We start from the raw sequence: 12375 nt of genomic DNA on the forward strand, positions 1-12375 counted from the left end.
ACTAGCAGTCACCCTGAGAAGTTCATTTTATCTATAAGACAGCTTATTCTGATTGAAGAATTTACATATTTTAGCCAAGACTGTAGCCCCTGCATGCTATACCATGATGAAAATAACCAGGGCTGCATTTACTTACTGAAGGGCAGGGAGGGGGAGAAGTAAAAAAAATCACAATAAATCACATTGCCCTACAAAACTGTCAGAGTTTTCTGTACTGTCTGGTTCAGATGAGAGTATCAATTTCCATTCACAGAGATAACTGGTGTCAAACCAGCAAAGGGTCCTTACTGGAGCACACAAATTATAAAAGTGCAGCAGTTCCCTTGTTCTCCTGTGACTCGCAGGGGGTTTAAGATCTCAGCAGTACAAGAGGGCATGAGGAAGGATTTCTCCCTAGGCATTAGCACAGGCATCCTTAGATGTCATTGTGCTGAAAGAACAGGCAGTGATGCCTAATGCAGGTATTTTCTGAGCACCTGGCTGGTCTCAAAGGAAAATGTTCTTTGCTTCTCACACTCATCTGCCTTTGTCCTTCTTCCTTGATTACTTCAGGGATCAGGTGTGTGGCTTTTTTTGCTTGAGCTTAATTCCTAGGTTCTGCATGATGTTATAGACATGATCTGGTTTTGCTTTGCACTTTCTTTTTATTGCAAACAGGTGCTGTTTCTAAACTCCAGGCAGGCAGCTTCTTAAATTTCTGTCATGCTCATTCAACCAAATACTCTTTTTTCCCCCTGTAGATTTGCCAAGAAAAGAGGAGTGTCCAAAATTATCTTGTGAAGTGCCTTCAACTCCAGTAAACTGGCTGAATGAGAAGTGAAAATTGTCTGTGTGGAGCTGGCAGCACTCAGCAGACCAGCTGTGCAAAAGCAGGGCTGGCCTGTTTCAGTTCCGTGGGTGTGCATGCAAGAGATCTGTGTTCTGAAAAACCCCCAAAACCAAAACAACTACCAAAAAACCCAGACAACAAACAAACAAACAAAACCAAACAACACCCCCCCCCAAAAAAAACAAAACTAAAAAACCAACAAAAAAAACCCCAAAACCAAACAAAATACAAACAAACAAACAAACAAACAAAAAAAAAACAACCAAAAAAAAAAAACCAAAAACCAAACACCCATGAAAATGCTGGAACATGGGGTAGGGAGAATCTGCGTTTATGAATCATCTTTTTCTTCCAGTAGCACTTAATTCAGAGGTTAGGGTGCCCAGCTGTAACTCAAAAGACACAGAACTGAAGTAACTGTTAATTTCTCTGAATTTCTCCCTTTTATGGTTCTTTTCCCCCCATATAATTGTTTATTGCTTGATTCAATGTAAACAATTTTCTTACCTTATGAAGGACTCCCAATCCTTTTATGCTTCTAGAATCTAAGTATATGGCTGCAGAAATGGAAGTGTTTGTGCTGGTATTTCCATCAGAAATTAACTGTGGAATTTTCATGTCACTGGAAATTAAAAAAAATATTTTCCTTTCAAACAGGAATGAAGTTGTTAGCCAGAAAAAAGAAAATTCCTGTAGAAAGACACTTCTGAGATTTAGGAGTCCTCTCTCTTACAGAATTCAGGTGAGACAAAAGGTAAATTGAAAATATGTTCAATGATGATAAATTAAATCCTATTTTGCCTTAATGTTTTTTGGATGTGCAGAATGTTAAAAACAGGTTGGTATATTGAGCAAATGCATTGCTATAGTATGCCATGGGCAGATAAGAAGATGATGATGTAATGACAACTTCTGCAAGTGATATTAGAATTTGAATAATAATGAGAACTCTGTGCCCTTTTCCCTCCAGATGTGCAGTACTTTAAGATCTCTGGATTAACTCTTTATTTGTGCTAAATACTTCGGGAAACTTGGTGTTTTGGACCATTAAAACATTTGGAAAATATGTGTGAAAAACAAAAGAAAAAACAAACAAACCCCCCCCAAACCAAACCAACCATCACCACCAAGAAACAATGACAAGAATCTGTGACATTAAATATATAAAGTTCAGCTACAGCTTTGATGATTGTGCAACTCTAATATTATGGTGTCCTGAGTCACAAAAATACATTAACTTCATCCTTTTCCCTAAGATTGAAATGGGGGTCGCTCCAGAGAGAGCAAAGTAATCCATAACTGATGCTTTCTTTCTGTTTTTCTCCCCCATGGCCAAACATTCAGTAGGATGAGGTCTAAGAAGAAGAAGAATCATGTTACATGAGGTGTGTGCAAATAATCTCCCTCACAGAAAAGTTGTGGCCTATTGCTGACAGGCTGTGCTTTCAGGTTTCAAAGTTTCTTCAGAAAGACACTGTATATTTAGATGGAATGTGATATATATAGAATTTGGGTAGAGATGTTGTGTTCTCCCCCCCTTATTTTCACTTTTGCTAGGTAAACCTTCTTCTTCTGCAAGACAACTTGAAAAGTATAATTTATTTAATCACTTGTTGCTTGGATACTGTTAGTCTTCTTTGACCTAGAGCCACACTCCTAAATCAAGCTTACACAAGTTGAATGAAACTCTAAAGTAGCTTTAGATTAAAAAGAAACATAGCACTGCAAAGGCATAATTTTTTTTCTGAAGAATTACATAAATCTGTTTTTGTGATGGGATTTTGTTCTTTGTTCTTCTTGTGGTACAGTTAACAGTCCTATCAGCTAGAATACAATACAGATTATTTTGTCAGAAATAGTTTTCACTTTCTTTATAAATAACCATTCTAATAACTATTTATTTTCTTTTGTGCTCTTGGAGAACACCACAGAGAAACAATCCCTTAGGAGTACTGTACACACTTCCCCAAGATTAAAATTTGGACAGCGAAGAAAAATGTCTATTTCAAAACCAAATAATCAGCAAACACTTGAGAATCACTTCTTCTGCTAGAAATAATATTGAGCAGTTAAACCATATTTTGTTATATGAGAGTCTTTAAAAGAGATTTTGAGAGAAAAATACTAATTGTTGGGAAGACTAATATATGCTTGTCTATATCATGTAGGTAATTTTAACATTGAGTATTAGATTTGCCTAATAGCAGGTCAAATGGCATCAATGCTTTACATTCACCACTAACTGTGTCCTGTTGGACAGCTAGAGAATGAAAAGAAAATGAAAAATCTAGAAATTAAAGAAGAGGGACTATAAATGCATCATCTAATTAAACAACCTCATTATGTCCTGGGTTACTTATTCAGTTCAAGGTTAAAACCTCACAGACTTACCAGCTGGTTGATGATCTATCCAAAGAAATGGAAGAGGCTCCCTTACAGAAAAAAGGAAAAAAAATCCATCAAAACCTGCAGAATTTTTCAAGTCTTTCTTCCACCTTTTCCCCCTTCAACAAGATTTTGAAAAACAACAGGAGGGGAAAAAGGCAATTATTTTCTTGGAAAACTGGGAGCTTTACTAACATAGGGTGCATGAATGAATGTGATAATGTTACACCAGTAATTAAAAACCTCTCTCACATATAAAGGATGTATTTTACAGAAGAGATTGTCTTCAGGCTGGGGAAGGTGTATGAAACAAACCATAAACTGGGATACAGGGTAGTTTTGCTGAAAATTACTCACAAAATTTCAGAGGAGTTTGGTGAATTGGGGCTTTGCCAAACTCCTCAGGTTGTTGTGTGGCCAGGTCACCTCTGTCGAGTATCTGGGATAACCCTCTTACCCTCCCAGCCTCAGCAAGGCCTGGATTTAGGGCATTCCTTGAAGGGGACCTATGCCAGCCCACTGAAAAATTACTGGGTGAATGAGCATGAAATTTGGGTTCCCTGAAGTATTAACAGCAAGCGACATTCAGGATAACATGCCTGGCAGAATTGCCACCTAAGCAACTGTGAAATAATTGCACAAAGATTGAATTTGAAGCCCAGGTACTAATTCCTTCCTTTCAGGGACCATTGCTGACTGGCATGCCATCAATACATTGTTGTAAGCAGTTTTAACACTTTTCAGACGCCCTTGCCTCTGTCTGCAATCCTTCACAGCATGACCTGGAAGAAAAACCTTTTTTTTTTAATAGGTTCTTCCCTGGATCACTGAATCAGCCATTTAGCTCTAGTTAAAACCAAATTCTGGCTTTGATAAGCATGACTCTAATCATCACAATAAAACAACTGGTGAGTGGCGAATCAAGATCACAGGAGATATATGTGGAAGGAGATGAAGTAAATCGCTGCAGTTAATCACAGCAAGGCTTTTTACTCCACTTCTCTCTCTCTTTTTTTTTTTTTTGTATCCAACTGTGTGCCTCCTCCCTTGAGATCCCATGACAAGAACTTAGTGACTCAGATTTAAAGTCTTTTCACCTGTACTATGCAAAAGGAAAATGATGAAAAAGGTATTACTTTCATCTCTCAAAAAATTTGACTACAGGAAGCATGCAGATCATCTTAACTTTGTATTTTAGAAACGTTCTTTCCAGTTTCACAAGCAATGAAACTATTCTTAGCTATAAAGCTGGTGGAATAATTTTGAGTTTTTCAGTAATTTCTAACTATAGATTTTTTTCCTCTCATTCAGAATCTATAATTTTTTTTTTCTGGAGAGGCCTTATGTTGTCTTCTCTTTTAAAGATTGACAGAAAAGCTGTCATGCCTTTGGCAGACTATCATTCATGAGATCAATATTAATCCAGTTTTTAGTAGAGCAATTAGAAAGTCAAATATCAGAGATAGTGTAGTTTCTATTAGCTTGAACTGAGCTGAATATAGAAGCCATGAAAATGAGGATCATTTTATTTTTAAATTTATTAGAATGACATAGCTGAACAAGTTCCTCCTCTGCATAAAGTATGTTCATAAATTACATGTTAACTCAAAAACCAGATAGTTTACAGAAAAGAAAGCAAATTGCACTTGTTTGAATCTCTCATTGTGTCCTGAGAATTTCAGACTAATGAATTTGCACTGTAAGTGACTTAAAGCAAATAAATAACATGGTATTTCTCACCTTTAGGGCATATTCTAAGGGAAGATTTAAATTTTTCTGTCTGTTTTATCTTGGCTATTTACAACTTCTTTGGAGAAAGTAAGGCAGCTTTTATCATGTTAGTGATAACAGGGACTTCTTGAAGGTGTAATTGCTCTTCTTCCTCATCAGGAGTTGTTTCCCAGAGTAAGGAAGGTACTTGAGGGTTTTATGTGCCTCCTGCTTTATTAATGGACTTAGGTCAGATTTACTATGAAATGCTGGCATCTGGGATGCCCCTTCCTACCCAGCTCCCCAGCACAAGCCTCTGCTCTAGTGATGGTTTCAGAACAGGCTTGAAAAAGATTTTTATGTGCAAGAGCCTGTAAAGTCTTCCCAGGACTACACTAGGCTGCAAAAATTTTGATCAATTGTGATCACATGACATGAAAGTTTTACAGATCTCTGATTAATGTTTTTACTGTGCTTTATTCAAAGCATTAAATCACTGTTGCCCACGTTTGGGAATACACATTATTGTTGTTTCAGGTCCCACTGACTACAACATGCACCACTCAAACATGCTGCAGTTTTACTGAGTAAAGCTGGCTGTATCTCAGCTTTACCAAGCCAAGGGGAAAGGAACTGTTTGCTTAGAAACAGCACTGTGGTAGGATTTAGCTGAGGTACAATTTTTGTTTTATTAGCTTTACAAATTAATTTGGATTAGGAGAAATTGAGACAGCCTTAAAAATTTTCATTTGATGCCACAACTACTTAGCTCATTTTATCTATCATGATGTATAGGGCATGACATCTTTTTATGCTGTTCTTTAACAATAAACAGTTCTGACATAGCCATTTGCTAAATATATGTACAGCTGAGACAGAATAAAGTCTGATGGGCTTGAAAAAAAACAGGCAATGAAAATTGGTGTCCACTATTTAAAATACATTTTCTCTCCTTATCCACTGTTTGCTTTGATAGGTGTTTGAAATGACAGGTTCTGTATTTCTGGTGCTGAACACAAGCAGAAGATTAAGCTCAGGCTGCCCATTCTCACCAGGGGATTCTCCAGTTTGCATTCCCAGAACGGGGCAATGGGAAGGGTCAGCAACTTGACAGCAGTACTGTTAAAATAAACAGTCACCACTTCCACAAAGGCTTGCAAAACTGGACACAAAATGCCTGGAAATTATGACACACAGTCGACAGTAATTGCCACTTTCCTGTATATTTTGTTTACCTCAGTGTTGCCTCAGGGGTGAAAGTAGGAGGCCCTTGGGTGAAAAACTGGTAATTTGGGTGTTGGGGCTTTTTTTGTCGTTGTTGTTTTTTGGGTTTTGTTTGTTTGTTTGGGTTGTTTTTTTTTTTTGTGTGTGTGTTTTTTTTTTACCACAGTGCTTGAAGGAAGAACAGAGGATTTTGTTGCTTTTCAATTCCCCAGAGTTCAGAAATTTTCTGAGAGTGCTTTGATGCTCAGCGTCCAAGTGGGAAGGGGAAAACTCCAGGACTGGGAGTTTCCTTTCACCAGGAGAGAGGAGCCCTGCTTTCCATCCTACCCGAGTTAATGGTTTAGTTACCCACTTATCTGACTTTCTGATTTTAAATCTGCCTAAAGGCAGATTGTGTGAAGCCACTTTCTGCACCAGTGTTTTGCTCTGTTCAGACAAATTAGTGATTAGTTTCCCTGTGTACTGTTAAATGAGCTGCAGAGTGTGCAGCAGCTGAATTTGACTTTTGGGTATAACTTTATGACAACACTTATGGAAACAGCATTTGTGGAAATCAGCTTTTAGAGACTACAGTCCAGAAGGATCTTTATCACTATCATTTGCTATAAAAGATGTCCACATTTTGCCTTTTAAATGAATTAGCTGGCTGAGAATATCTTTTGTCATTCCATTTTCCTCATAACTTTTATCTTGCTCTGGACAAACAGTATGATATTATTAGGATGCCTTGTCACTAGCAGGTTATTTGGTTAGTATTTTAAAATACAAGAAGAAAAAAATGTGTCCAAGAATGAGAATGAGAGCAAGAAAATGAAAATAAATTCAACAGATAAATGTTGAGAATTGGTTTTAATAGAACTACTGACAAAAACTTAGATATAAGACATTTTTCTGGAGAAACAGTAGGCTCAGGCTCAGTAGTGGGAAAAAATATATTTATGGCTTTAAGACAGCTTTTCAGAGCATGCATCCAAACAGAGACATGGCTCTGCACAGATGCTGGGAGCCGCAATGAGGGTTCACTCTGCACTGAGATAAGCTGAGCTTTAAGTTTTAATACCAGGCTTATAAAATAGAGCACCCTGACAAAAGGAGGAGCAAAGTAGCTCTTGTTTTGCAAAGTGTAATTGTTTATCTTCATTGCTGCTGGAGCACTGCAGCAAGGGGATGATTTACAGGCTATGACCAGCCTGGGCTTATTTTCTCACTCCTGCAGATGACTTCTGTTTCAATTGGTCTCTGAGTACATTGTCAGCTTCTACTTTCCCAACTTCTAATTAGCTAAAGATCATTAACAAGGAGGGCAAGGCCATGAGACAAGATGCTTCTTATGTTCCAGGATAAAAGCTAATTATCTGAGTTCAAGAGAAAAAAAAATCAACATCATGATGCAGTTTAAGATAATTACTCACTCTACACAGCTCTGGAGCAATTTCCCCATGTTTTAAGACTGTTATTCTGTTCTCTAGTCTAAGTGACCCTGATTTTTTTCAATTTTTATGTGGTGAGTACCAGGGGTTTTATTTTTTTCTGAACTCCTTCAAGGAGTTCAAGGTGTAGTTTCCTCTGCTTTGGTGTGGCCAGTTTGGTTTGTGTCATCCACAGTTTTGCTTCCTTGTTTTGGAGCAGCAGATACATTCTACATATCAGCAGATACATCTTTGCTGATACATTCTCAGAGAAATTAAGTCCCTTTTTAAAGAGCTATTGACTGGCCAATAATTCCTTAAATTAATTTATGGAGTTGATTATCTCTTCTCAAGCAAGGAGGTTAATTGTATCATATTGGTGATTTACTTGCTTTTCCTTTCTGCTGCTCAATTATTATTGTCTCTGTGGAAAAGCTTGTGGATGTGTGGATTTATAAAGTGTGTGTGTGTGCGTGTGTGCACACTTTTGGGGAGAAGTCACAGCAAGGGTTCTGTCTTGGGGTCAGGAAATCAAGTAATGAGAAATATTCTGGAACAACTCATCATTATGTGAGGTCTTCCTCCTTACTAGTTTTTTGTAAAATTACTTCTTAAAACTGCCAGAATGGAGGGGAGTTAGCATGCATCTCATATCTAAATAGTTTTAAGTGAGTTTTAAGACACTGACCCAGTGTCTTAAATTGTAAAGAGCAGAAACACAAACCAAATTTTTTCAAGGGGCCCAATTCTTTAAAGGACACCTGGAGATGAGATCAGGGTCCAGGATGGGGTTGCCCAGAGAGGCTGTGGAGTTTCCCTCAGTGGGGATGTTCCTGAAGCACAATCCTGTGCCCCGTGCTCTGGGATGGCCCTGCTGGGGCAGGGAGGTGGGACCAGCTGACCACTGTGGTCCCTTCCAGCCTGGCCCACCCTGTGGCTCTGTCATACTTGATACCAAGAAAATCTTATTTGTTTTGGGTTGTGCCAAGCAGCAATGGTTATAATCTGAAAAGGGGAAGAATCTGATTCAAAACAAGGTAGAAGAAACCACAGTGTAGTGAGTCTGGCAGAGGAGCAGGGACCCAAGGCAGGTGTGAGAAACAACTGGCAAAATTTTCCCTCCTGTCTCAGGAGGTTTTCAAGACACATCTGGATGTTGTGTGATCCTGAGCTGTCACTCTGAATTTATCTACCTGAGTAAAATGTGGGTGAATTCAGTCAAGCTGGTATTTTTCACCATGGCTGGCAATTCGCAAAAATGATCTTGAAAAAATTTTTGGTGTATTGTCTTCACCCTCAGTGGTGCAACTCCATTTAAAATTTTCCAGCTGTGGTGTCTTGATTGTTGCCTGAACCAAGTGTATACACACCATGCTACCAAAATGGAAAAGGAAGGAAGCATAGACAAACATTCAAGCTGAAAAAAGCTTTCCAGACCTTTCAAATACCAAACACTTCACAGGGGAGGAATGGACAAGTTTCCAAACTATTTGCTAAACAAAACTAAGGCTAAATTCTTTATGAATAGGATTAATAATTGAATAGTCAGTCAGCTTTAGTTCTAATTTTCTTTCCCTCTGTTGCATTCCTGTGCTTACTAAATGATTTCAGAACACAAGTTCCCAGGTGACCAACTTTCCTCACCCCTGGCAAACCTCTAAAAGTCAGAGAAGGGACAGGCACATCTCTTTGGAGGTCAGGTTCATGATTTAGCTTATTATAAACAACATTCCCCACTTTGCTCCTTGAGGGGAGGCAGTAAAATGGAGTGTAGAATAGTTGAACAAGGAAAGAGGGAAAAACAGGTGAAGGGAAGGTAAAATATGTAGTGGTGTTTGCAAACAAAAACTTCCTCTGCTTTTTGAATTAATTCAAACACAGGAACAACCAAAGTTTTTGATGGGAAAACAGGAGAATGTAGAGAACACAAAAAGATACAGCAGTTAAGAGAAAAGAGATGGTTAGATTTTTGGATGTAAAAATAAAACAAAAAGAGAAAAAAGCTTTGCTTTTGAAAAACAAAAAGGTACTGGGAAACTCCCCATTTCAAAATACAAATTAATATTGTGGCATATTGAATAAATCAGTAGTTAGGTAATACAAATGTGCATTGGTATGAATTTTCAGGGGATCTTTACATTCATAGGAAACTCCAAAAGAGAACACCCCAGCTGCTGCACAAAATACAAATCAGAATTTGCCAGTGACTGGGAATTGGAGGATCAGGGGGAGGAAGGGAAATGTAGCCACTGCTGCCCATGCAATTGGTGACAGAGACATTTTTCTTTGACATTATGCTAGGAATAGGCTGAAGGGAGATGTAAGTATTTAAATAACAGAGAAATGTGCCCATTCTTTCCCATTTTGTAAGTTCTTTCCTTTCCTTTCCTTCTAAAACAGGAAATTTTTTAGCTTGTTAATCTGTCTGAATACCTGAATGCCAGCCATTCTGATTTAGTCTATCTAAGCCACTCAAATTATTCCTTTGTCTCAACTCTTCAGTCATCCCCTTTATTTTTTTTTTTCTCTTGCACTATGGTATAAGAAAAATTTTACCTGATTTTATTGCCCCCGATTCCAGGATTTCTGGATATTCCCATTATGCATCTTTGTTCCTCTCCCTCCTGATCCTCTCCACACCGCCAGTAGCTGCAGAAATATTCAGTGTGCGGAAATGGCAAAATGTTTCCAGCCACAAACTTTATTGGCCTGCTCCAGACTTGGGAGCTGAATTCAAACTAGAGTTTGGCCTTCAGTGCAACAAAATATTGAGTCGAGGGGAAAATGTGATCTTTTGCTAGGGCTTGTTTCTTCTGCTTCCTGCAAGCCTTTATTCCTTAGCAAGTGAGGTAAATTTAACATGTGAATGCTTTTTGTACTACGTAATAGTTTTGCAATTTTTCAGTAACTTCTACAAATTGCATGCTGCCACTTTCAGCCAGCTAGAAGAAGCCTTTTACTGCTCTTTTTCCCTTTCATCCTCTTTGCAGAAAAAAAAGGGTCCTACTGAGTTCTTATATCTGTTTGGGTTTTTTTTTCCCTGCAATGACAGAAGAATGTTAAGGATGTAGGCCTAATTTTTGAGATAGATCCTAAATTATAGTTCAGGTTCATTCTCTAAAAAGGGAAATTCTTGATGAGAGCATATAGGAAGCAACAGGAGCACCCCGAGTCTCCTTTGCTTCTTCCACAAACCAGGATTGTGTCACAGGGGTCACCAAGCCTCACTGGAGAAATGCTCAGAAGACAACTGGGCAATTCTCTGGGCTGGTAATGAAAAGTAGGTGGTGAGGTGCTCCAAAATGCCACACTTTAGGTGTCAGCAGGGGCTGCCATCCACAGCACTGATTTTCCTGCTTACAGCAGTGCCTTCTGCTCTGCTGTGTCCAAGGAGCTGGGTCCAGACTTGCTGGGGTGGATGGGGAAGTACTACCCAAGTAACCTGCAGGGTTCCAACCACGGAGTGTCACCTCGTGGCAGTGAAGGACATCAGTCCCCACAACGAGGAGCAGCTGAGCTGAGAGGTGGCTGGCTGCCCAGCAGGGTCACAAAAGAGAGGATGTGGCTGGAGCCCAGGTGCCTGTAGGAGTTCAGCAAAGGGTTAAGTGTCCAGTTATAGGTGGCTACTTCTGAAATCATCCCGACAAATTTCTCCACGGTTGAATTATTATGCCTTGGTATATTATACATAGAAAAGGAGGTAAGAGGGAAGTATTCAACACACGGACAAGATTCTTTTTCCCTGAAAAATCCTTCTTGAACATTGTTTCTTGGTGATATTTCTTCCCACTCCCTGTGGATATGCAGATGTTCTGCATATTTGCCATTATCTCATGTATATAAAAATAAGAGGGTTGCAGTTGGTTTTGGTAATAATAAATCCCATCAGTTCTCTTTTTACTTTATTTTTCCACCAAGAAACTTTGGTCATTCATGTGTTTGGATTATTTCTGAAACTGGAGAAAGTTTTGTTTTGGAAATACCACTTCATTTTTACCTCCCCTTCATCTGATTTCCCCTCCTTTCTTAGTTCAGCTATGCTACATTTCCACCTTATTTCCTCCTGGGCTGTCAAAGCCCTTTCACACTGTTGCAATTTAATATACCAATTATGTCTCCTACAGCACCAGCCCACTGGACTCAATTATCCCAAAGATATTTTCCAACTTTAGTGATTGTATGATTCTATAACAATTCAAATTCCTAAATTTTCATGAGTCTCTTGAGAGGGCCCATGTCCTTTATAGGATGTCCCGGGCAGTGTGTTAAGATGCTACATTCCCATGTGTGACTAATTTCCTCCAAACACCAATGGGCTCACCAGGTTCCTCCCTGTGGGCTCGAGGAATTCTGGCTTGCTGTGATGGGAGTGTTTAGAAGACTGACAAATCAGGCCACTTTTAAAGCTTTATTGAATTAATTCATTAACAATGCCCTTGTTGCTGGTGGCCAGTTCTCACACCACGTTAATCAGCACTTGTTATACACTCAACCATTAATTAAACAATTGCATTCTAAATTAGCTGCGGCTTTTACAGTGTTGTGGAGCTGATGTCAAAGAGGGAGTCCAGAGGGCTGGAGTCCCACATTGGTGCTTGCCCTGAAATCATGGTGAGTAGGGGTGAGAGAGCTTCAGGGAGAAAAGTCAGAGCTAAGCTCAATTTGATTTCCTCCTTCTCAGGTCCTCCCTCCTCATGCCTGTATTTATGCTGTCCACAGGGGGAGGGTTTCTCTTCTGCTCACTCTTCCATTTATTTGGATTTTCTTCTTCACACGCATCCTTCTTGTGTAAATTTCCCCACTGTTGTTGCCGTTTGG

General features: G+C 39.0%; 1 protein-coding gene across 1 annotated transcript in view; it reads left to right on the top strand.

Annotated features, from left to right (window-relative positions):
• Positions 1–1496: 1496 nt before the first annotated feature.
• The window catches only part of LOC143692247 (uncharacterized), a 48275-nt gene continuing 37396 nt past the window's right edge, over positions 1497–12375 (top strand). The window contains exon 1 of the mRNA XM_077172152.1: positions 1497–1571. The gene's annotated coding sequence lies outside the window, so the exon portion shown is untranslated. The remainder of the gene's footprint in view (positions 1572–12375) is intronic.

The sequence above is a fragment of the Agelaius phoeniceus genome, chromosome Z, assembly GCF_051311805.1.
Source record: "Agelaius phoeniceus isolate bAgePho1 chromosome Z, bAgePho1.hap1, whole genome shotgun sequence".
Lineage (NCBI taxonomy): Eukaryota > Metazoa > Chordata > Aves > Passeriformes > Icteridae > Agelaius > Agelaius phoeniceus.